This window comes from Saccostrea echinata, unplaced genomic scaffold (assembly GCF_033153115.1).
Source record: "Saccostrea echinata isolate AGI-Se365-2 ecotype Australia unplaced genomic scaffold, CSIRO_AGI_Sech_v1 ptg000023l, whole genome shotgun sequence".
Taxonomy (NCBI): domain Eukaryota; kingdom Metazoa; phylum Mollusca; class Bivalvia; order Ostreida; family Ostreidae; genus Saccostrea; species Saccostrea echinata.
The window spans coordinates 372,743-396,652 of record NW_026889772.1 but is presented as its reverse complement, the minus strand read 5'-3'; the positions used below and the strand labels follow the sequence as shown (position 1 = coordinate 396,652).

The 23,910-nt window shown below is 35.3% G+C and overlaps 2 long non-coding RNA genes across 3 annotated transcripts; both read left to right on the top strand.

The window, feature by feature from the left end:
* The first annotated feature begins 10,287 nt into the window (after positions 1–10,287).
* LOC133191324 (uncharacterized) lies at positions 10,288–13,401 on the top strand. 2 transcript variants are annotated; one of them, XR_009721671.1, is made up of 3 exons: positions 10,288–10,428; positions 11,358–11,426; positions 13,359–13,401. It is a non-coding gene; the product is annotated as an uncharacterized LOC133191324 (long non-coding RNA). The 2 variants fall into 2 exon arrangements; XR_009721672.1 differs by lacking the exon at positions 10,288–10,428 and adding an exon at positions 11,092–11,145.
* Positions 13,402–13,554: 153 nt separating this feature from the next.
* On the top strand, positions 13,555–15,269 carry LOC133191323 (uncharacterized). The gene is made up of 3 exons (XR_009721670.1): positions 13,555–13,699; positions 14,830–14,915; positions 15,171–15,269. It is a non-coding gene; the product is annotated as an uncharacterized LOC133191323 (long non-coding RNA).
* The last annotated feature ends 8,641 nt before the right edge of the window (positions 15,270–23,910 follow it).

The following is a 23,910-nucleotide window of genomic DNA, read 5'->3' as shown; positions in this document are numbered from 1 at the left end:
ACATGGAGATCATCCTTTGTATATGTGGAAGGTCCTTACACCTCCTCTTCATGAGTATTCCGTACACAGTTCCAATCTCTGGATAGATCTTATCAAAATGTTGCTCATGCATTGACTTCCTAGGAATACACACAGCAAGCAAGGTTTCCATTCTGAAATGAAGAAGGCTGAAAACAAAGAAAAATGGACACAAACAATTATCAGTGGCAATAAATTAACTAAAGTGTTCCAAGGAACACTTAAGACATTTTTTACAATGATTGATGACAAACAGTACACATTCTTAAACAAGAGGCCCATGGGCCACAATGCTCACCTGAGTTACGTTTGGCCCTGCTGTTCTTCACCAGACCCCCACTCCATTGTAATAATTATTGCGGCCCCGTCGTACCCCTGGGGGCCATGATTTGAACAATTTAGAATCTACACTATGTAAGGATGCTTCCACCTAAATTTCAGCTTTTCTGGCCCAGTGGTTCTTGAGAAGAAGATTTTTAAAGATTTTGCCAATATATTTCAATGTAAAACTTTGATTCCCTATTGTGGCCCCACCGTACCCCCGAGGGCCATGATTTGAACAATTTAGAATCTACACTACCCAAGGATGCTTCCACATAAGTTTCAGCTATTCTGGCCCTGTGGTTCTTGAGAAGAAGATTTTTAAAGATTTTACCTATACATTTCAATGTACAACTTAGATTCTCTATTGTGGCCCTGCCCTACCCCCGGGGCCATGATTTGAACAATTTAGAATCTACACTACCCAAGGAAACTTACACTTAAGTTTCAGCTTTTCTGGCCCAGTGGTTCTTGATAAGAAGATTTTTTAATGACCCCATCCTATTTTTCTCTTTCTTGATTATCTCCCATTGTAAGGGTGGTTGGCCCTTCATTTTAACACCCAAGGATGCTTTGTACCAACTTTGGTTAAAATTGGCTCAGTGGTTCTTGAGAAGAAGTTGAAAATGTGAAAAGTTTACAGATGGACCGACAGACAGACAGATAGACGGACGACAGACAACAGGTGATCAGAAAAGCTCACTTGAGCTTTCAGCTCAGGTGAGCTAAAAACATGGACTTACCTCTTAAATGTCAAAAATATGCTGTATATCGGCACTAAGTACTATTTTGTAAAATAGGTCAAATGTCAGGTTCAAATGTCATTAGGTTAAAAACCATGGTTATTTACTATAGCCATAGTGCCAAACAATGTATGTGCAAAATATCAAATCCATACCTCTTACAGTTCTTGAGATATGAGGTGCGACAGACAGACAACAGACAGACGCTTGGTAAAGTGATCCCTTAGTGTACTACTAGCTCTGCTCTGCAGGTGACACAAAAATACAGGTTAATAAAATAATAATATTTTAACTTTAAACATTGTAATGAAACCGAAAATAAAAATTGACTGAATTAAAACATAATCATGATAATTGTAAAATACCTTCTGATGAACCTTCTCTTCTGCCAATGACATGGAGATCATCCTTTGTATATGTGGAAGGTCCTTACACCTCCTCTTCATGAGTATTCCGTACACAGTTCCAATCTCTGGATAGATCTTATCAAAATGTTGCTCATGCATTGACTTCCTAGGAATACACACAGCAAGCAAGGTTTCTTATAAAAGAGGATTGTAATCAAGCATTTCTTGTACAACATGTTCCCATCTGAAAGTTAGTAAATCCTCATAAGTGTTACCCCCCCCCCCCCCCCCCCAAGTAACTGAAACGCCTCTGTGTTAAATATTTTGAGGATTCTTCTATTTCCAACATGAAACAATGCCGAATTTCCTCTTTTAGGTCTTTTATTTCATATACTTCTCTGGCCAAACAGTGTAATGAAGTGCCTTTTCTCCTTTTATTAGCTAACTTCTTAGAGAGCTGACACTCTCCTCAACATCCTCCATTTCTGCTGATGAGGAGTCTCTCTCAGAATGATCACCTCTGTTTAAAGAATTAAAAGCAATGCAACAAACATCAGAAAAAAACATGTCTGTAAACATTTTAGAATATGAAAAACCACCTTTGAATTAAATTAATGATGTCATTATATATCCTTTTCGCTAAAACTTTATATTCATGTTGGATCTACTTATACAAACAGTAGGGAGGGGATGCTCACGTCTGTCTGCACTCCGCGTTCTTCAGTTGAACTTAGAAATTGTCCGCGCTCTGCACTTGAACTTAAAAATTGCTCTGTTTCAATGAAGGATATCTCTTCTCTTTTATAAAATGATCTGCATGATGCGCCTGAAATAAAACAAGGTAGGTAAGTTTATTCTGGAGTATTGTGTTTTATCAAATCATCAGTATTAACAATCAAATCTATTTGGGATTGATTTTTTTTTACTAACAAAGGGCACAGATTTTTAGAATACGACAAACGCTGAATTTTCTTTCAAACCAAATACTCACAACATTAGATGCCAGAAATGATTGGTTTTGTTATTGCTGTAAGAGGTGGAGAAATTTAATAGAAGACTATTATACACTTATTTACTGGCTATGAGGACGATAGCAAGTTTATCGTTCCCCAAGATAGCAACTATTTCCCGAGGCGCAGTCGAGGGAAATAGTTGCTGTTGAGGGGGACGATAAACTTGCTATCGTCCTCATAGCCAGTAAATAGGTGTTTTATTATACCGAAGCAGTATTTACTTGTGTTACGTCACAATCTGGATAAAACCAGAAGAGTTCCGAGATGAAAAGCGAGGGAAACAGAATGCTGCCGGTGAATAGTTTAATGACTATTTCACCAAGGGCAAATAACTCAAAAAAAATATTCCACTGTAGGGGCTGTTTGGAAAAAATAGCAGGTTTATTTGTCATATTTTTATATAGAAAAAATTCACAGAGGTATAATAAAACAAACTAATCTACATGTAGTTATTTGCGTGTTCTGGAAGTCTGTAATTTTTCGTTCAAGCTGAATGCCAATTCTTTCCAATATGAATTTAGAATTGGATTAGGAGGGGGATGGGTCCTTATGTATTCAAGTAAAAAAATTTTCTTCTTCTCCTTTCCACCTGGAGCCTGTAGACTATATAGTATAATAAATAAATCAAATTGATTATCACTCTTTTTTCCTTTTTAAAATCACAAAATTAAATTTATTAAGGATCACAACTTCAGGTTTTCAAACAATTTTAAAATGACTGAGATGATTCATTGTAAATTGATTTGATACACAATTACCACAAAAAGATACTTAAAACATTGATACAGTGATAGAAACAAACTGCACAACTTTGTTTTGAGGGATGAACAGGGGTTTCTCCAGAAGTTGATCCTCTGCACCTTTTCTTTGAATGTTGTTTAACAGGTGTGGTCTATCAAATCCAAGCAGTAACAGTGAATAATAATTTTAAGATGTGTTTCCATTTAGATTACTTACATGTACATGTATACAAGGCCGTAAATACCATTGAGGCAAGTGAGGCAAATGCCTCACTAAAATTCTAGAGTTTTCTTAAAAGTGAAAAAGTTTTACTTCGAACTTTAATTGATTATTTGTGTCTTTGTACTAAATTAATACATTCAACCTTTGTTTCAATTTCTGTAAATCGATCATCTCACAAAGTGTTTCATTATCGATTAGAACGCATGTTAAAAAAATAATTCAAAACGTGAAAACTTTCAAAGATTAATTAAGACTTTAATTTAATAAAACCCAGGTTTCTGGAACCCCCCCCCCCCCACTCCGCTCCCCCCGAGAACTGGCCCCACCAGACACTACCCTAAACCTGCTTGGGACTCGGATTGCCCTCAGATCCCTTGCCTCACTAAAAATTTGAGCCTAGTTACGGCCATGATATATTATTACTGTATACAGCATCCAGTATATATAATGAATATACAGTGTAGGTATTCCTCTCGCGATATCAATAATGGCAAAGAGAGGCAATGTTTTTTTTGTTTTTTTTTTTGGGGGGGGGGGTAGACTTGTTACAGAGAAGTTTAATGCTGCAGCTGGGTGTGAAAACAATTTACTGACAATGTCTTGCTATATATGTTATGAGAGAGCTGAGTATTAAAATTATCTGATTAGAAAAATCTAGAAAAAATGTCTTTTTCACAACATTTCTAAAATTTTTAAAAGCAGAACGTTGAAAGTATCATACATTACTATTGAGTGGGCACTACCGTAATTATATCCAGTTTCATATAAATAAAAATTATCGGACCCCCCCCCCCCCCCCCACACACACACACACCATACGGTTTATGATAATTTAGATATTTTTAGAAACTTTTTTGTGAAAATGTCTCCTGAAAAAAAAAAACTGAATTCTCTTACTATCTGGTAGAAGATATTTTGTGGAAAGGTTCATAAATCTATACGAAGGAACAATATTTGACTCGATATATCCCAGTGAGCTTGAAATAAAAGTGATACAACAGAATCTGACACATCTGTCTCATATCTGGATATTATATTAGTTAAAGACGTTGGTGGTAACCTAACATCAAAGCTTTATGATAAACGTGATGACTTCAACTTTTCAATCGTCAACTTCCCCTAGTTATGCAGCAATATAACTTCATCACCTGTTTATGGGGTTTAAGTCTCTCAGTTGATTCGATACGCAAGAGCATGCTCTACGTATGAACAATTTCTAAAACGAGGCAAGCTATTGACAAACAAGTTGATGAACCAAGCATATCAACAGTCTCGTTTGAAGTCATCATTTCGCAATTTATGGTCGATACAGTGATCTTGTCAGCAAATACAACCTATATGTATCATTAAGTCAAATGCTGACTGACATTTTTCAAATATATTTCATTCTATAGATATGTGTATGTAATTCATGTTAATTGCTAAGCTGGCAGGAATTTAGCAATTTTAATTTATCAACTGGATTCAGAATATCTTTAAAAGTCGCAAATACACGTGAATGAACATTTTTTCATTTTTTTCCCACTATTATTCCTATTTTCTTTCTGTTTTCTGTTCCGCGGTTTAGCAACATGTTATTTCCATCTCTTTCAATTAGTCTGAGTTTTTTTTTTAAGGTGTAACAGCATTTTCATTAACAGTTAGGTTTAAGTAGATTCTACAGTGTTATTTGTCTTTGCCATTTATCAGGTCAAAGGTCAAAATTCGTGGGAGAGGGTACAGTTTTCTTAATGAACGGTTTGACCTCTTTTATGCAAATGAGATATGGGCATAGGTCGTGAAACATGGTCTAGTGAATTCTCGTCTGTTCAACCTGAAGGCAAGCCATTATATTACATGGATACGGTGCACCCTGGCTCTGTCCCTGGTTTTAACAGATAAGTGTTGTATTTGGAGGGGGCGGGTTACATGGGTTAGAAGTAGCAACGACAAGAATCAAGAATGGCATCGTGTTCAACAAATTTAACATCCGATAAAGAACAGGTGACAGACGATACATGTGCATAGACTCAGTGTCATCTTACATCATCGTTGCCATGAGTTATAAATGCCAGAGCATATGCTGGAGTTACATGGCATCTACAATATTATAGCGAAAGACCTGCATTTATCCGGGGGCACCTGCCTGGGGCACCCACCTCCCTACCCACCCTGTCCCCTTGCACTGCACATGACGAACTTAGTAAGTATATCACATTATGTTACACTGCTGAAGATGGGAGAGACATGCATAAATTATTGTCATTGTCAATTAATTGTTAATTGACGTTCATAGTAGGTCATTCTTTTCTCTCTTTGACCTCAGATTGTGCCTTGCACTAGTGACTGATTGATGCTCTATTGCCATTTTCCTTGTCAGCAGTATCTGCTCTTCCCTTTCTCTTGTCTGTGATAGGCTTGATTGTAGAGGAACTTCTGGTCTAGTCTATTAACTGTATAACTGTCACTTTCCGTGTTCACAGTACTGTATATTCCAGCAATCTTATTGATGTTTAGGGATGGGTATCGGCAGAAATTTCGTATCGTGATATATCACAATTTTCCAAAAAAAAAAAATATCACGATAAATCATGATATTTTTACATACAATTTTTACTACAATTTCATATGAATTTCCATAATATTTCCTAAAAATATGCTATAAAAACATAACTTTACTGTTTAAATATTTATTTATTTAATATAAAGAATGTTTGGATGCAGTTGTTTAACTGTTTTCAACATTTTTTACACTTCCTGTAATTGTCATTCAATAGATTGAACAAACAAATGAATATTTATAGTTATGTACCAAATACCGGTATTTTAGTCTTCGTATCACGATACGTATCACGCAATAAAAAATCGTGATATACCGGTATACCGATAAAATCGCGCATCCCTATTGATGTTCCAGGTAAGTTGTTCTGTAGATGTATCAAAGAGTAAAGACAACCCAAGACCATTGTTTGGGAAATCTCAATGTTCTTTGGCATGTTGCAGGTGGTAGGACTTGTTGGCATTGTGTCAGTTGATCAGCACTCGGCAACTTCATGGCATTGCTGGCTTCTATGCTTATAGTTTCATTTTAAGGATTTCTGTTACAATACATGTATGTCATTTTCAATCATTTGCAGGACCTGGATTTTATAAAAGTCATGCAGATTTCTACTTTATTCCACCAGTTGGAAACAAATCCTATATCACAAACGAGGGAGTCTGTCACACACAGTAAACAACGACCAGTAAAACAATACAGATCGAAAAGTGAATTCTAAGACTTTAGGTAAGAAATCCGAGTTATCCAAGACACGCTATAGTTACTATATTGACAGAATACTTTTTTGTATAGTTTGCTACCATATTTCTTTATGCTTATGTGTATATGAGAATACTTTCTGTTTACAATGTTTTCCTTACTGTCAATACAGGTATCCACAATATTGTATCAATATCAAATCAATGGTTGTTCAATGAATTATAGTTACCACCCTCAAAATTTTGTTTATTCAAAATGTGAGTTACTTGAATACTATCATTTTGTGAAGTTTTCCCTGTAGTGTAGATATCTTTGATATTGATGATATATTATATTTATATTGCTTCGATATCGATTCATGTTTGCTCAACCCGGCTTAGGTTGGTACCATTCTTGAAGTTGTCATTGTGTATGTGTGTCTATATTTAAATACTTTAAATTTACAATGTTGTACTTGCCATCGATATCGTCGATATCAGTAATATCATATCAATATCAAAACATTTTTGTCATCACTCTTGTGGCTGTATTTCTTTATGCAATACTTTATGAGAGTATGTACGTCCTGATTACTAAGTTTGCCCTACTGTCGATATCAACGATATATTGATATCAAACCATGATTGTTCAAACCATGACATTTTTAACCAATGTTCACTCTTACCCAAAACCTTACCCTATCCCTAACCTCTGACAATAACAATTAACCCTTAACCTCTATTTGTCTTCCTTATTAATCTAGACATTCATAATTATCAATAATAGATTAATTAATCAATATCAACATCATTTGTGGCCTTCTTAAATTATGATATACACGTGTACCTCAACTTGAGAATAATTTGTACAGATCTGGATCAATATCCATACGTTATCAGGATATCGTGGATATCCATATAGCACTAAGTCTTATACTGCATCCAGTATTTCCAATTTCATAGTACTGAGGATTAATATCATTACAATATCATCATAATATTGTCGATATCATAGATATGGACAATATCATCATGATATTGTCAATATTGTAGATATCAACATCGAAATCGTTCTTGGACATGTAATTTGAGAAATCCCTCATCTTCTGTAGGTCTTGGTCTAACTTGGTAAACATTTTTTTGACAATCAAAGCACATCTTGACTTTAATTACATGTAGATCATTGATGAATACTCTTTGTAGCGACTTTCTTCTGTCTTAGTATGATACATTGCAATGGTGTGGAACATTGCATTCCTATAAACTGCTCGGTTGCTGGCACAGAACTTTGCCCAAGTTTTATGTGGTCAGCTAGATGCTTTACTTTCCATAGAGGATGTAGATCTTGCATTGCTTTGTCCACTTCTTTGACATTTTTGTCATCATTGTCTCTAGTAACATACCAGACTAATGTAGGGACAGCTGTGTGCCAGTGTCCTTCTCCATCTCATATCTGACAATGCAGGTCAAAGTTGCCCGTGGTAGATTAGAGGTACACTCAGGATGACCACCTGGACAATCCACTTCCATTCTCTTGCCCCTTAGCCATGCACCTGTCCAGCAGTTTGTTTTGCAGAGCACAGGCAAGTATATGTACTACATGTATATGTATTTTCTATCAGTGTTGGTTTTAACAGGCAAGGCAAAGGCTTCATTATTACCTAACCTACTATATAAATTGTAATTAGGCATTTTGAACTGTTTCCTGATTCATTTTAATGTTTTTGCACATCATGAAACAGTCAAAACTGTTTACCTGGTCACAAAATGAATTGTTATACCCCTACTAAACAGTCCCTGTATAATTTCTTACTTTAAAAAGTCCAACAGTTTTTCCCCGACTGTTGGTCCAGGAACTGATAAAATAGACTGTTAAAAAAGACTGTAGTCTGCTGAAGTCAAATGGCGCTAAATTGAGTTATCTTTTCCTAATTCGGCAAACCTCGGCTGATTCGGGTAACTGTGAGTTAAATGTTATCATCCGAGGAGTGCCGAGTAGTTTAAACCTGTTGTTAAGATAAACATAAATTGCAGATGTTCGTTTTGCTGCGGCCAAAGAGGATGAAATCCAGAAATCTGAAAATATCTGGAGACTCTGGACTTATCACTACATCTTCTTCGGGACAGTTTTATTTTCTGTTAAGTTATGAATTTGATTTAGTAGGAGTGTAACAAAACAATTGTTGACAGGAGTCTCGGGAAACAGTCGATCTGTTGGACCGGAGTGCAAGCTGTTGCCTGCGGCCTTGGGCAACAGCTTGCACTCTGGTCCAACAGATTGACTGTCTGTTTCCCTCTACCCCAGTCAACAACTGTATACTGTTGCATGGCTGAACTAATCCATTATGACGTCATGATTAATTTCCCGTACTTTACAGCTATAATATTGAATTATGTATAAATTGAAGCATTTTCATGGCAATAAATTTGAGATTATGATTGGAAGAGTAATCCTGATACCCATATAAATAGAGATTCAATTTAACATCATTTGGAAGAAGAGGACAAGAACACCTTTTCTGAGGGTAATTTTTGGAAAAATGTAGGCCCCTTTCACTCTCTGTAGATCCTTGCCTTTTAAAACGTTCGACTCAGCGTGCTATATTTAAACCTTCAAGTCATCTTATGTTTTTTATTAAACAATACATGTATACATCAATATTTATTAGGGCATGATAACACTAAGAAATAATGCATACTTTTGTCGATGTGTCTTTATTATCATTACTTTAAGAAATTATATAGTAGGTTAGGTAATAAAACACTTATTTCATGACAACTCAGGAAACAGTCAGACTGTTGTCCCTCCATAATGGGGAAGACCTGGGAAACTGTTGCCCTTGGCCTTCGTCCTCGGGCAACAGTTTCCCAGGTCTTCCCCATTACCTCGGGACAACAGTTTGACTGTTCCCCTTGTAGTCATGAAATAAGTGTATACTAGCATTCTGTTAAGGGGTATTGCAATTAATCATGATTACTGTTATAAAGGTCATCTGTTGAGATTTCATGACATCTTCTGGTTGGCTTCGGGTCTTGTTGATCTTTTACATTTTCTGTATCTTTTGATGCATATCTTATTTGTTTAGGTTTGTAAAAAAAATATTTTTGCTTATTTTGAACAGGAGCTTCTGGAGAGAGGCCTTAGTGTGAGGCAGAATGTCCAGGCAGCTCAGGAATATGCTAGGGCCATGTTTGATGCTGATGTTTTGCAGCAAAGACCGCCTTGATGGATTTCTTGGAATAAGGCAAACTCAGGAGAATTGGACTGACAATTAACACTGGCCAGCGAGTATTTTCCAGAAATTCCTACTTTTGTTGAGTGCAGCACAGTGCATGATGTTAGATTCAGAACTGGTATTTACCGGTGAAGTTGTATTGTTAGAATAATTACCTCCATCATCCTCTCTGTGTTCACTATATGTATTTTATATATGACAATTTTTAAAGAATTTCACCATAATTGGGGGTAATTTTTCAAAAAAAATCTTAAGAGTATTTATCTATATTCTTGATCAAAGTTGTTATCAGAATTAAGTAGAGGGGATATTTATACAATAAATAAAAATTGATAAGAAAAATTTACTGCAGCATATGTGATATGTGGGCATTTCAAAATTGTCCATTGTGTGTCTGATGCTCATTTCATCCTCTATTATCAGGAGATCCTACACATCACTTCAAAGGGCCATAACTCTGCTGTTCAGATGACAAATGCAATGAGATTTCACAATGATGTGTCATATAATGGCTGTAGAAGATTTTGTACCAAGTTTTATGAAAATCAATCCAGGTCAGAGTCTTTATCAGGTAACAGTTTACTAATTTTACCCCATTTTCATTGATCACCCATGGCCAAGTAGTGCCAGTTTAAAAATAGGGGTTTTGACTTTTTTTCATAAAAATTCTTGTGGATATATATGGTATTGGAATGAGGTTATTTGATGGAAGAGATGGAAAAGAGAGGGTCTAAAAAAAAACTAAGAAGTCTAAAATAATGGGAATTCTGCTTTAAGGTGCAAAGTAGGAAGGGTGTAAAGAGGCCTTTATTTACCTGCTTCTTTAAGGAAAATGGAAATATGCAGGGTACTTGCAGGGTAGGGGATACTTGTGGAGTCATTGCAAGGCTTGTAGACTACGGATATTTCCGAGATTCAGAAATATTTTTAGACTTGAATTGTTCGAGCACTTTGCCATATTTCAGATGAGTGTCCATGGTGGAATTTTTTAATTATATTGAAATGCCACCACTTGATGATGGGGGGCTGCAAATTTAGACCAGTACTGGGCACTTATGGTCTTTGAGCAGTGAGGGATCTTTTTCATGCCAGTACCTACTGCGACATATGACCCTGGTTTTTATGGTCTTCTCATCTGGAGGACTGGTCTGCACATATCATATTGGGATTTGAACCCGCGACATAAGGATTTACTCCACAACTCTGGATCAAATGCTCTAATGACTGCACCACGTGGGCGTCCTGAACAGAAGTACAGAAACGATACTGTATCATATTCTACATACATGTAAATACATGTAAAACCTTCCAATTTCATAGCATTTTCATTCCCTCTGTCCATCAGATAAATGCATATATAATTTATTTCCTCTAATATTTTTGTAAATTTTCACAAAGTTAAATTGATGTTTGTTATAACAATTTGGCATTGCCCTAATGTCAGTACCATAACAGCCTATGATCATGATCAAACACCATCAATTTTTTATGCTTTTACAGAGAGAAAGAAGCAATTACCCATCGAAACCTGTATCAGTGGTACTGGAAACAACTGGATCTAGTGACAATGTGAGTACATTATTATGCACTGTATAATTAAGAAATAAACAACAATATTAAAAAGTTCTCTGGGAAATGAACTTGGTTGGTCATGTGATCAAATCCTGTGAAGCCCAAAGGGCTTCTCAGAAGATTTGATCACGTATCAACCAAGTTCATTTCCCAGTGAACTTTTTAACATTGTTGTTTATTACTTTTATTTACATTTGAGATGAATATTCTGAATAGAACTGCATTTATTACACGAACGGCCCGCCGTATTGCTATGATGTGACGCGCAATGACCTAGAAGCTGTTTGGTCTTGAGAGTTCGCCTCGCTCCAACATTTGAATACTTACATTGATGTTCAGCTGTCCAGTTCAGGAAATATCTGTTCATAATGAAAAAACAATGATCTCTACTGAGAATAATCTTACTATTATTGTATGAGTTCTTTATATATGAAGTCAAAAGCGGTGGTATCATCTTCAGTTTACATACCTTCAAAGGAATTTCGTGTTAAAAAGGTAAGGGTGATTTTAGGCTAATTAAAGGCATTCTTCACACCGCAGAGAGATCTAATGATCATTTGTTGAACGAAAAAAAATATATGTTTCAATAATTATATCTTTTTCATTGCTTTAATGGCTTAGAAGTTCCGAAACCAGTGTCACCGTAACCAGCTGGTAACATAAATATGTAGACAAGATATCATCTCGCTGTGTGATTCGGTCAGGCCGTGACCTCTGACCCTCTAATAAGTTCATACAGAATTGAACATATTTTCTCTTCAATAGGTTCATATAAAAAAAATATTTGCAAATGTAAATGATAATTATTGTTTTTCCTTTGCATTTTTAAGCTCACCTGAGCTGAAAGCTCATGTGAGCATTTCTGATAATATTTTGGCAAATGTCCTTCTGTCTGTAGATCTGTAAACTTTTTGACTCGATCCTTTTCAAGAACCACTAGACTCTTCCATTGGGACATTCTGACATTATAGTGGACTTGACATCGAAAGTATAGGCCTTTTGTAAATTGTTTTGTTTCGAGGTTGAATGGCAGAATTTAATTATGGCAAGTCATCAGAAAAATTATGTAAATATAAGATTTGAATTCTTTGAAGTTCATGAGGTTAAACTACAATGCTTCATGCATGCATATTTGTTATGAAATGCTAATGCCAGCATAAAACGTCACAGTTCATGTCCTGATGAATTTTCAAATTAAAATAAAACTCATTTCTTAAATGAACTCATGTATCCTAGTGTGCCAATAATAAACAAAATGCAAGAGGTCTGAAATATACAGGGTGATCCAAAATATCTGATACTACTTTGATCCTCAAAAAAATTATCATCAATTATAGTAATATTTCATTTATACATCATTTTAAACTGCTGCAGCTATCATTTTCATCGACAAGTAATACTAGAAAACACTGATGTCACTACATGTGATATTAGGCACTGTAGGGCATCATAAAACTGATACTATTTTTATCATGTAGTAAAATGTATACCAAAGGGTTGAAGTTCTCCATTAAAACTCACTGGACTCTATCTGTGGGGGGTATCTAAAGAACAAAGCCAACTTTCCATGAGAATTTCAAGTTTGTAATACTCGGGGAAATGTGAGAAGTTACTCCAGACATGTGCAGTGATGTGATCACAAACTTTGAAGGAGACTTCACTTTATCTCATGCTTGCTTAAAAGGGACTTCATGTATTAAGTGTGCTTAGATAACTGCATTATTTCATAAATTGTGGGTTTAAAAAATATATAAATTGTACATGACATATGCTATAGAAAATATCAAAGCAGGTATTAAATTTTGAAAATTTTATTAAATTTTATTATACATGTATGCCATGTGGAAGTTTTATCAACCTTCAAAATGGTATCAGATATTTTGGATCACCTTGTATTTCATGAGAAATCTACATTCCAAAGTCTTGCAGATTCAAGCTCGGTGAAGGGTGGGGCTACATGTAGATATGGGAGCAGATTTCACAGTAAGGCTATGTAAGTCATATTGGTATTCAGCATATATACCAGTAATTGTTATGAGTGGATTAAAGTATGCTTATGTACATGTATTAAAGTAACAGGTGACATTCATTTTGACTATGATATTTCTGATTTCAGGAGTAGTCTCCCCTGTTAAAGATCAACAATGGTGGATATACAATGCGGGATGCTGTGTAGTACATACTACGTACATCATTAACAGAGTTTTGACACCTGTATACCTGTATTTCTACCAATCACCTCTGTAACCTTTGTTGTAATCGTCAGACAGGTAAGAAAAACAAGATAATTAATGAAAATAATTTCTAAAAATAATTAAGATAAATACTGAAAAAAAACATATTTACATGTACAGACTCACCCATGTAAGAAAATGTCACATTTTACACACACAATTATACGTCATTTACATATCCTGGCCATTGATGTAGTAAAACATAGCAATTTTATTTAAATATGTAACAATTCACAGAATAGATGCTATATATTTATAAATGCTTTCATACATTTAAATTACATACACAGCTTTTTTTAACACAATTTCCTTTTTAGCTCACGTGACCTTTCTGATCACCCATTGTCCGTCTGTCTGTCCGTCCGTCCAGCTGTAAACTTTTCACATTTTCAACTTCTTCTCAAGAATCACAGGGCCAATTTTAACCAAACTTGGTACAGAGCATCCTTAGGTAAAGGGGAGTTTTAATTGTTCAAAGGAAGGGCCAAGCCCCCTTCAAAGGGGAGATAATCAAGAAAAGACAAAAATTGGGAAGGGTCATTAAAAAATCTTCTTCTCAAGAACCACTGGGCCAAAAAAGCTGAAACTTATGTGGAAGCATCCTAGGGTAGTGTAGATTCTAAATTGTTCAAATCATGACCCCCGGGGTAGGGCGGGGCCACAAAAGGGAATCCAAATTTTTCATTGAAATATGTAGAAAAAATCTTTTAATATCTTCTTCTCAAGAACCACTGGGCTAGAAAAGCTGAAACTTATGTGGAAGCATTCTGGGGTAGTGTAGATTCTAAATTGTTGAAATCATGACCCCCGGGGTAGGGCGGGCCACAACAGGGAATCAGTTTTGCATTGAAATATGTAGAAAAAATCTTTAAAAATCTTTTTCTCAAGAACCACTGAGCCAGAAAGGCTGAAACTTAAGTGGCAGCATCCTGGGTAGATACTAAATTGTTCGAATCATGGCCCCTGGTTAAGGTTGGGACCACGATATGTATTACAAGGGGGGAAATCAGGTGAAAAACAGCAAGGCCAAAGTTACTCAGGTGAGCGTTGTGGCCCATGGGCCTTTTGTTAATTTTGGATATGTCAGTGGTTTACTGTAAGTGTCTATATTTTAACAGTTTTTGTTTCATTTTAAAGTCATTTTGCCTATTTTGTTGTTGTTTTAGATGATGGACCACTCTACATTCTTTTATAACAGATTCCCCTACAGATTCACAAAGTTCCAATGTTGAATTTCCATGACCCCTATTCAGTGAGTGCACAACTTTATGTATTCTACTTTTAAAATTTCCACTACTTGTAATATATTTTGGATTTGATTATGAATATGCCCTATTCACAGATTCAGCTTTTGTGTACAAGTATGATACTTAATTCTATTAACTTGAAGATTATTTAGTCCTAAAGTCAAATTTATACAGTCTTTTAACAAACATTTGTCTTCCTCAGTCATGTTTAATTCAAAGTCACTAGGCACCACTGAAGATTTCCACTTATTGCTTTTCAGTCCATGACAGAAAAAGGAATAAAGTTGACAGGACTTTCATCACTGCCCTTTAACTGGTAGCAGTTTACGTTTAGACAGCAGAAGACATAGCCAGTTTCATCAAAGGTAAGTCTTCTTCAGGGTAGTTTGTGTAGCAGTTCTCATGCTCTGTCCTTCACTGAAGCTTCAGGTCCAAGCAAATCTTCTCTTCATGGATTCTCTTAATATGGCATTGGTTCTTCTCAGAAACATGTGACTGCTGAATGGAACCTTAGCAGTCTGTTTTCTTTGAGGTTCTTTAAGGTTTTCAATGACATGTCCTTGTTTTTCAGATGCATCAGATGCCTTGGCACTATCTCCATCACTGGTGAAATGGGAAATGACTAGTAGACCATCATCACTTAATATTTTTAACTCACCAATGCATAATTTGAGGCCAATCTCTTCTCATCTCCGATGGTGGTCTCCAGAGGAATGGTTGCAGTGCAGTCTTCGTGTCCTGGGCCTTTCCTTCTCAGGTGTGTGCCTTTCTTGCATAGTTTATTCCCACAGAACACTGCCTCAACATTTTTCCTCTGAGTAACATTTTCACTTACAGTATAAGTCACTTGGGTGGCAGCTAGGAATTGGTTTTTCCAGTGGCACTGAAGGTGGCATTATTATACCAAACATCTCCTTCCCCTCTGATAGGGGTATCAGGAAGTCCACATTTTTAGCTCTATTGGTCAGAGACCAGAAGAGATCATGCTTTTGTAAGGTGTCTGTCATTCGTCGTCTGTCTGTAAATTTTTTTTTCAAAATTCTACTCCTCCTACAGTTTTGGTCTGATTTGTGGCACACAAATAGAGTACACTAAGACATCGGTTTTTGATTTATATAAACTCTGTCGCCATGGTTAGCAAAATTAAAATTTCTGTGAAATACTTTCAAAATGCTACACCTCCTACAGTTTGGTCTGATATCAATTTTGATATAACATGGCATGCAAGTAGACTAGATACATAATTGTCTTTATCGTTTTTTTCTTATTTTGATGAATGATGTTGCCATGGTAACTAAAATCGAAATTTCTGTAAAATTCTTTTAAAAGGCTACTCTTTCTACAGTTGTTGTCTGATTGCAATCTTACCATGAAAAGAGACTAAATCAAGGATCACTATTCCATTTATTGCTGATGCAAAGTTTCAAGTCCAAGTTACTTTTCTCTTCCTTTGTTATAAGTAAAAACCAGACAGTAGGGCTACAGTCTCGACGTAGACTACTGGTTCATTAAGTTCTTGAATGTTCTGCCCTATTGATTTTCTTCATACTAGTTTTATTCACATCTATGATAATTTCCCCACTTTGTTGCAGGTCTGTTGCACATGGGTGGCTGAAGCTGGTTCAATATTTCCATCAAGAAGCATACCATGCATACCCTCTGTAGTAATGCTGGTACCCAAGTGACCGATAGCCATGGCCACATTTAGCTGTGCAGCTCTTCATCCCCTTCCAGATCTCCTCACCTCTTCGTAAAGCTTTTCTCATTGACTGGTGTAGTGGCACTTCTTACATCGGATAAAAGGATCCATGCCAGGCCTCGTTTTTCCTCCTAATGTTGGTTCCAGTCCAGTGAACTGTCACAGTCTGGAAACTTCTTTAATTGTTCTTTAAATGCCTGATTCCACAATTTAGCAGTCTTCTCTTGGTGAAGGACTTTGTATAGTTTTGAGTTTGGGTCATCTGACACAGCTTCCATGTAGGAGTCTACAGGCTGGATTTCACTTAGCCCGGGTCACAAAATCTTCATCTCACTGCTTCGGCTCTCGGCAGAGTCTGACATTTATATATATTTATACAGACATATAGAGACATTTTCATTTTCTCATTTTGGGCATCTTATTTAAGGCCTACAGTATTAATTTTGGACTCATGTACTAGGAATATATCTTTAGCAGAATTGTCTTTTTTAGGTCACCTGAGTCGCTCAGGTGACCTATTGCAATCTGTTTTTGTTCGTCGTTGTGCGTTAACATTTGATCATTTTTAGCTTCTTCTCTGAAACCACTTAACCAATTTCAACCAAATTTGGCATATAGCATATATGGGTGAAGGGGAAAAAAATATGAATTTAATGGTCCCTGCCCCCCTGGGGCCTGAGGGGTGGGGCTAAAACCACCAAAATTAATGCAATCTTTAAAAATCTTCTTCTTTACTCCTGGACATCAAGCAGTCAAACTGTTGGCATGATTGTAATAAGCATTGAGCCTCTACCAAAATTGTGAAATTCATGGCCCCAGGGTCAGGGGTTCTGGTGATAGGGTGGGTATATATAGATCAAATAGTGAAAGTGCCTTATTTCTTTGAGAATCTTCTTCTCTGCTCCTGGGTATTAAATAAACTAAGTAAGTACATAGTTATGAAGAGCAAGAGTGCCTCTTCCAAAATTGTGAATTTCATGGTCCCAGGGTCATGGGTGCTGGTGTTAGGGCGGGCCTCTATTGATTATATAGTAAAAATGCATTATTTCTTTGAAAATCTTCTTCTCTACTCCCTGGATACTAAATAAACTATAAGTACATAGTTATGATGAGCAAGAGTGCCTCTTCCAGAATTGTGAATTTCATGGCCCCAGGGTCAGGGGTTCTGGTGTTAGGGCAGGGCTCTATTCATTGTATAGTAAAATTGCATTAATTCTTGAAAATCTGAAAAGTACTTTCACAGTTTTAATGATCAGGTAGACTTGGAAATAATAAATGAATAAAAATGAGACAAAAATAACATCTCTTTTTATATCTTCTTCAAAGGCTAAGAGAGGCCAGTGTGAGAGTTAATAATATGGGGTTAAAAAAATAGACATTTGTTAATAGTCTGCATGGTAATAGTGATAAATGGGGGACAGATAGATACTAGACCAATTATTTTGTTGATGCTAATCATACTATTTTTCTTGCTTTTGGGCAACAAGGCTTCATTTATCAGTTTATGGATCCTCTAAATTGTTGTATTGTACTCAGATGACCGTTAAGACCGTTGGGCCTCTTGTTTAGGTGTACATGATGCAACTTTCTGGATGATGTGTAGTCTGTCAACATCTGAAACCCACATGTACATGTATAGATAAGCCTGTTTTGTATAAGAATCATGTCTATTGTATTGCTCAGCTTTTTGCAGGTTTTATATGAATAAGTTAAAATTTTATTCTATATGTATAGATTTAAACTAAAGGTGCATAGACACAGATTTGAAGTTTATATTTTCTCAAATTTTCTGTATAATATCACAACTTATATGTTGCTATAGCATTTCACATGAAAATAAAATTAAAAACTTATTTAATCTGGAAATTATTGAAACTACGAATTTCGGGTGGCATTTGATTAACACATCCTTGCACTTTCACGATTTTTAACTTTATCCTTAATACTTAGGAAAAGTAGCAATTTTGTTGTGTATTAATGAATAATATTACATCTATAATCCAGAAAATTCAGAGTAAAAATGTGCGAAAGTAAAACCCACTCACTTAAGTATTGTCAGCCCCTGCTCAATGTTGTGTAGTTGTGTACAGAGTTTAACAAATTGAATACACCCGTGAAAAGTAAACTGTTTTTGTAAACAGGGCACGAGCTCTGTTGTTATTAATGTTTACGTTTCACCGGGTGTGTTCAATTGTTAAACTCTGCACACACCACTGAGCACGGACTGACAATACTGGTAAAAGGATTTTGCTTTCTACATTTCTACTCTGAAATTTCTGCATTATAGTTTTAATATTTTTCATTAATAAACAACAAAATTGCTACTTTTCTAAAGTAATAAGGATAAAGTTAAAATTTGTGAAATGGCAAGGAAGTGTTTATCAAATGCGTCCAGAAATTCAAAGTTTCAATAACTTCCAGATAAAATAAGATTTTTATCAAATTTTCGTATGAAATGCTATAAAGCAACATATAAGTCATGAAATTATACAGAAAATTTAAATATTAGTAAATATTAACTTCAAATCTGTGTCCAAGCACCTTTAAGTCATAATTCTCAAATTTCTTTCTGTAAAACGATATAATGTTAGTGTTGCCATGACAACAGATGCCTTGCTATTTAGATTTGCTTTAAACTTTTCTGTAAACTAAATACATACGTATCTTTAATAATTAGCTGTCAGATCTTAATTGGTTGAAAGTAATATCAGTATACTTTTTTGTTATTATTTAAAAGATTATTTAGAAAAATGTTGAAATTGAAGCTATTTTTTGTAACTTACTGTGGTTTCCATGTTAACACATAATTAGGGTTAAAAATATTAGTTTTGTTGGTCAATCATCATTTTCATATTTGTGAAAGTTGTGTACTATGAATATATGTTTACAACCAGAAAAAGAAAATAATAGAAATCTTCATGGAAAAGTTTTAGTTTTCAAAACTTGTGTTGTCAAATCATCTTTTACAGATTTGATTCTTTTGTTTTATTGAATTTCTTACTGATAAATAATCTTTTTCAGTTAATTTTTTTAGTCGTCCAAAATTGGTCCAAGATACCAATTTCTTTATTGAATATGCTTAACTTTCAACTTCAGAAAACAAGTTATCATTCACTAAATTATTGTCTTATTATCAGATGTATGTGTAGTAGATGTATTACACTCAGAGTGAACATTATTCAGTTTGAATTTCATGTAGAAAGTTGTAGAAAGGTGTCCTATAGTTTCATCAATTTATATAATTCTAACGAATTCTTGGACAAAGACAGGCATATAGTTACAGATCTAGAGAAATTGTAAATAGCATATATCTTTAGGAATTTATTTCTTTTATAATACTTATTATTATATTTGAAGACCTACCATTGTAAGATGGACTTGGTTCCATAAACCGGTGAATTATTTCATTATTTTGTTATATAAGAAAGATAACTCTTCACAATTGTGAAAAGTATTGCTACTGATTAAGGTTATAAAAGTTATTTCCCTTTACGTATGTAAAACAGTAGTAAATTCCATATAGTGAACTATTCAATTATGACACAATTTGTATAATGATCCTTATGTATATCTATTATAATATTATATTTTTATTGTACCATTCTAATATAATTATGTGTTTTATATTAATTTCAGAGGCAGCAGTTGTCAAATCATAAATATTGAAATCATGAAATCATAAATAATATATATTGAGAACTGGATATTCTTCTTTGTGCTTGTCTTGTTCTTTTTCATTCTTTTGTGCTTTTTTTTTCACTTTCAAAATAATTTTTTCAACGTATTTGAACTTATTTTAATTTGTATTTAAATCTTACCTGGAATATTAATTTTGAGTTTTCCTGACGTAATCTTGAGATATAGATTTCAGATGAAATGTACTGGCGCCACTGAGCATCCAACTTTTTACATTTCTTTTAAATCCGGAATAAATTAACACCTTTTTTTTAGGTCACCTGAGTGACTCAGGTGACCTATTGCTATCCGTTTTTGTCTGTCGTCGTGCGTCGTCCGTCGTGCGTTAACTTTTGAACATTTTCAGCTTCTTCTCTGAAACCGCTCAACCAATTTCAACCAAATTTGGCATATAGCATCTATGGGTAAAGGGGAACAAAAATTGTGAATTTCATGGTCCCTGCCCCCCTGGGGCCTGAGGGGTGGGGCTAAAACCACCAAAATTAATGCAATCTTTAAAAATCTTCTTCTTTATTCCTGGACATCAAGCAGTCAAACTGTAGGCATCATTGTAATAAGCATTGAGCCCTCTACCAAAATTGTGAAATTCATGGCCCCAGGGTCAGGGGTTCTGGTGCTAGGGTGGGGCTATATAGATCACATAGTGAAAATGCATTATTTCTTTGAAAATCTTCTTCTCTGCTCCTGGGTATCAAATAAACTAACTAAGTACATAGTTATGAAGAGCAAGAATGCCTCTTCCGAAATTGTGAATTTCATGGCCCCAGGGTCAGGGGTTCTGGTGTTAGGGCGGGGCTCTATTGATTATATAGTGAAAATGCATTAATTCTTTGAAAATCTTCTTTTCTGTTCCTGGGTATTAAAAAACAAACCAAGTATAAAGTTATGATGAGCAAGAGTGCCTCTTCCAAAATTGTGAATTTCATGGCCCCAGGGTCAGGGGTTCTGATGTTAGGGCGGGGCTCTATTGATTATATAGTGAAAATGCATTAATTCTTTTAAAATCTTCTTCTCTGCTTCTGGGTATTAAATAAAGTAACAAAGTACATAGTTTAGATGAGCAAGAGTGCCTCTTCCAAAATTGTGAATTTCATGGCCCCAGGGTCAGGGGTTCTGGTGTTGGGGGGGGGGCTCTATTGACGAAATAGTGAAATGCATTAATTCTTTGAAAATCTTCTTCTCTGCTCCTTGGTATTAAATAAAGTAACTAAGTACATAGTTATGATGAGCAAGAGTGCCTCTTCCGAAATTGTGAATTTCATGGCCCCAAGGTCAGGGGTTCTGGTGTAAGGGGGGGGGGGGGGCTCTATTGACTATATAGTGAAAATGCATTAATTCTTTGAAAATCTTCTTCTCTGCTCCTGGATATTAAATAAACTAACTAAGAACATAGATATGATGAGCATGGCTGCCTTTTCAGAAATTGTGAATTTCATGGCCCCAGGGTCAGGGATTCAGGTGTTGGGGGGTGGGGGGTCTATTGATTATTTGCATTAATTCTTTGAAAATCTTCGTCAGGGTGGGGCTCAATTGATATATATAGTGAAAATGCATTATTTCTTTGAAAATCTTCTCTCTCCTGAATATTAAATAAACTAAGTACATAGTTATGATGAGCATGGCTGCCTCCTCAGAAATTGTGAATTTTGTGGCCCCTGGATGAAGGGTTCTGGTGTTAGGTTGGGGCTCTATTGATATATAAGGAAAATGCATAAATTCTTTCGAAATCTTCTTCTCTGCTCCTTGGTATTGTTCAAACAAAGGAAGGGCATGGTTATGATGAGAAAGAATGCCTCTTTCAAAATTGTGAAATTCATGGCCCCTGGGTCAGGGGTTCTTTTTTTTGGGGGGGGGGGGGGGCTCTATTGATTTTATAGTGAAAATGCATAATTTCTTTCAAAATATTTTTTTCTACTACTGGTAATAAAGCAAAGAAACAAGTGTATAGTTATGATGAGGAAAGTGCTTCTTCCAGAATTATTAGTTCATGGCCCCTGGGTAAGATTTTCTGGTGTAAAGGGGGAGGGGGGCTTTATTTATTTAATAACATAGTGAACATGCATTTCTTTGAAAGTCTTGTATTCTTCTGGGGCATATTCGAGGCAAACAGAGTAAAAGTTTTAATATGCAAGGGTATTTTTACCAGAATTTTGAACACCTGAATTATTTAGTCAAGTATTCTGGTCCTGGCCAGGGCTCTATGAACTTGTATTCTGCTGAGCAAAGTTATTCCCCTTTGCCATTCACCTTTGATAATTAATCACTGTAAATAATGTATTTGAAAGGTTAATAGAATAAGAGAATTATGCAAGAATATTTATTGTATAATACAAAAAGTACTTTCATAGTTTTAATGAGCAGGTAGACTTCGAAATAATAGATGAATAAAAGTGAGGCAAAAATAACTTATCTTTTTTAATGTTCTTCAAAGGCCAAGTGAGACCAATGTGAGAAGTAATAATATGGGGTTAAAAATAGACATTTTGTTAATAGTCTGCATGGTAATAGTGATAAATGGGGGACAGATAGATTCTATACCAATTATTTTGTTGATGCTTATCATACTATTTTTCTTGCTTTTGGGCAACAAAGCTTCATTTATCAGTGTATGGATCCTCTGAATTGTTGTATTGTACTCAGGTGACCGTTAAGGCCCTTGGGCCTCTTGTTTCTTTTTACATTTTCATAAGGGTTATGACATCTCAAAGACTATGTATAAATGGAGAACAGAATATTAGTTAGTATATTTAAGTTTTTGATTACTTTTTTTTCACGTGATCAAAAAGTTGCATATATGTATAGAAACATTTTTTACATTCAAAATTAGATTAAAAATCAAGTAGAATTTAATTGAAGTTTGTTTTAATTTTATAGTCTTGAAACTTTTATTTTTAACCAAATTTATTTCGTGCCAGAACATTCAGTTATAAATGATACTTGTAAATAGGTCAGTAGGTCACATGGCTCAGGTGACCTTAAAAGAAACTTGCAAGGCTTCTGTATAGCCCTGTTTGAAGACAATATACTTGTACACTGACCAACAATATGTAAACTGACCAAAAATATACATTGACCAAGAAGGTGATCAAGCTTAAAGCTGTGTACCTCGATCCATGGGGAAAGTAACTGTCCATTGTACATACATTAGTTACAAAGTTCTCTGTATTTCAACAATGGCATTCATATGACATATGTAGAATGCATGTACAGTCAAACCTCATTATTTTTATCTCAATGGGGTGAAGAAAGAACTTTGACATTGAGGGTTTAAGATACTGAGGGTAAAATGCTTATCAAAAAGTGTTGCAGACTTCTAAATCACTTCGACATATCCATGGTATTCAAGATATCCAATTATTCCAGATACCAAAGTTCAGCTTTATAAGTTCAGCTTTAATGCCCCTTTTGAGATTTTTTCACTCATGCATATGAAGACATCAGCCCTTGCTGACGGAGAGCTGCAAATTAGATCTATACATGTACTTGGCACTCAGGGCCATTGAGCAGTGAAGGAGATCTTTTTCTTGCCAACACCTACTGTGACACGGGATCTCGGTTGATATGATCTTATCCGAAGTACCAGTCTCCATATCCCACAATGGGAT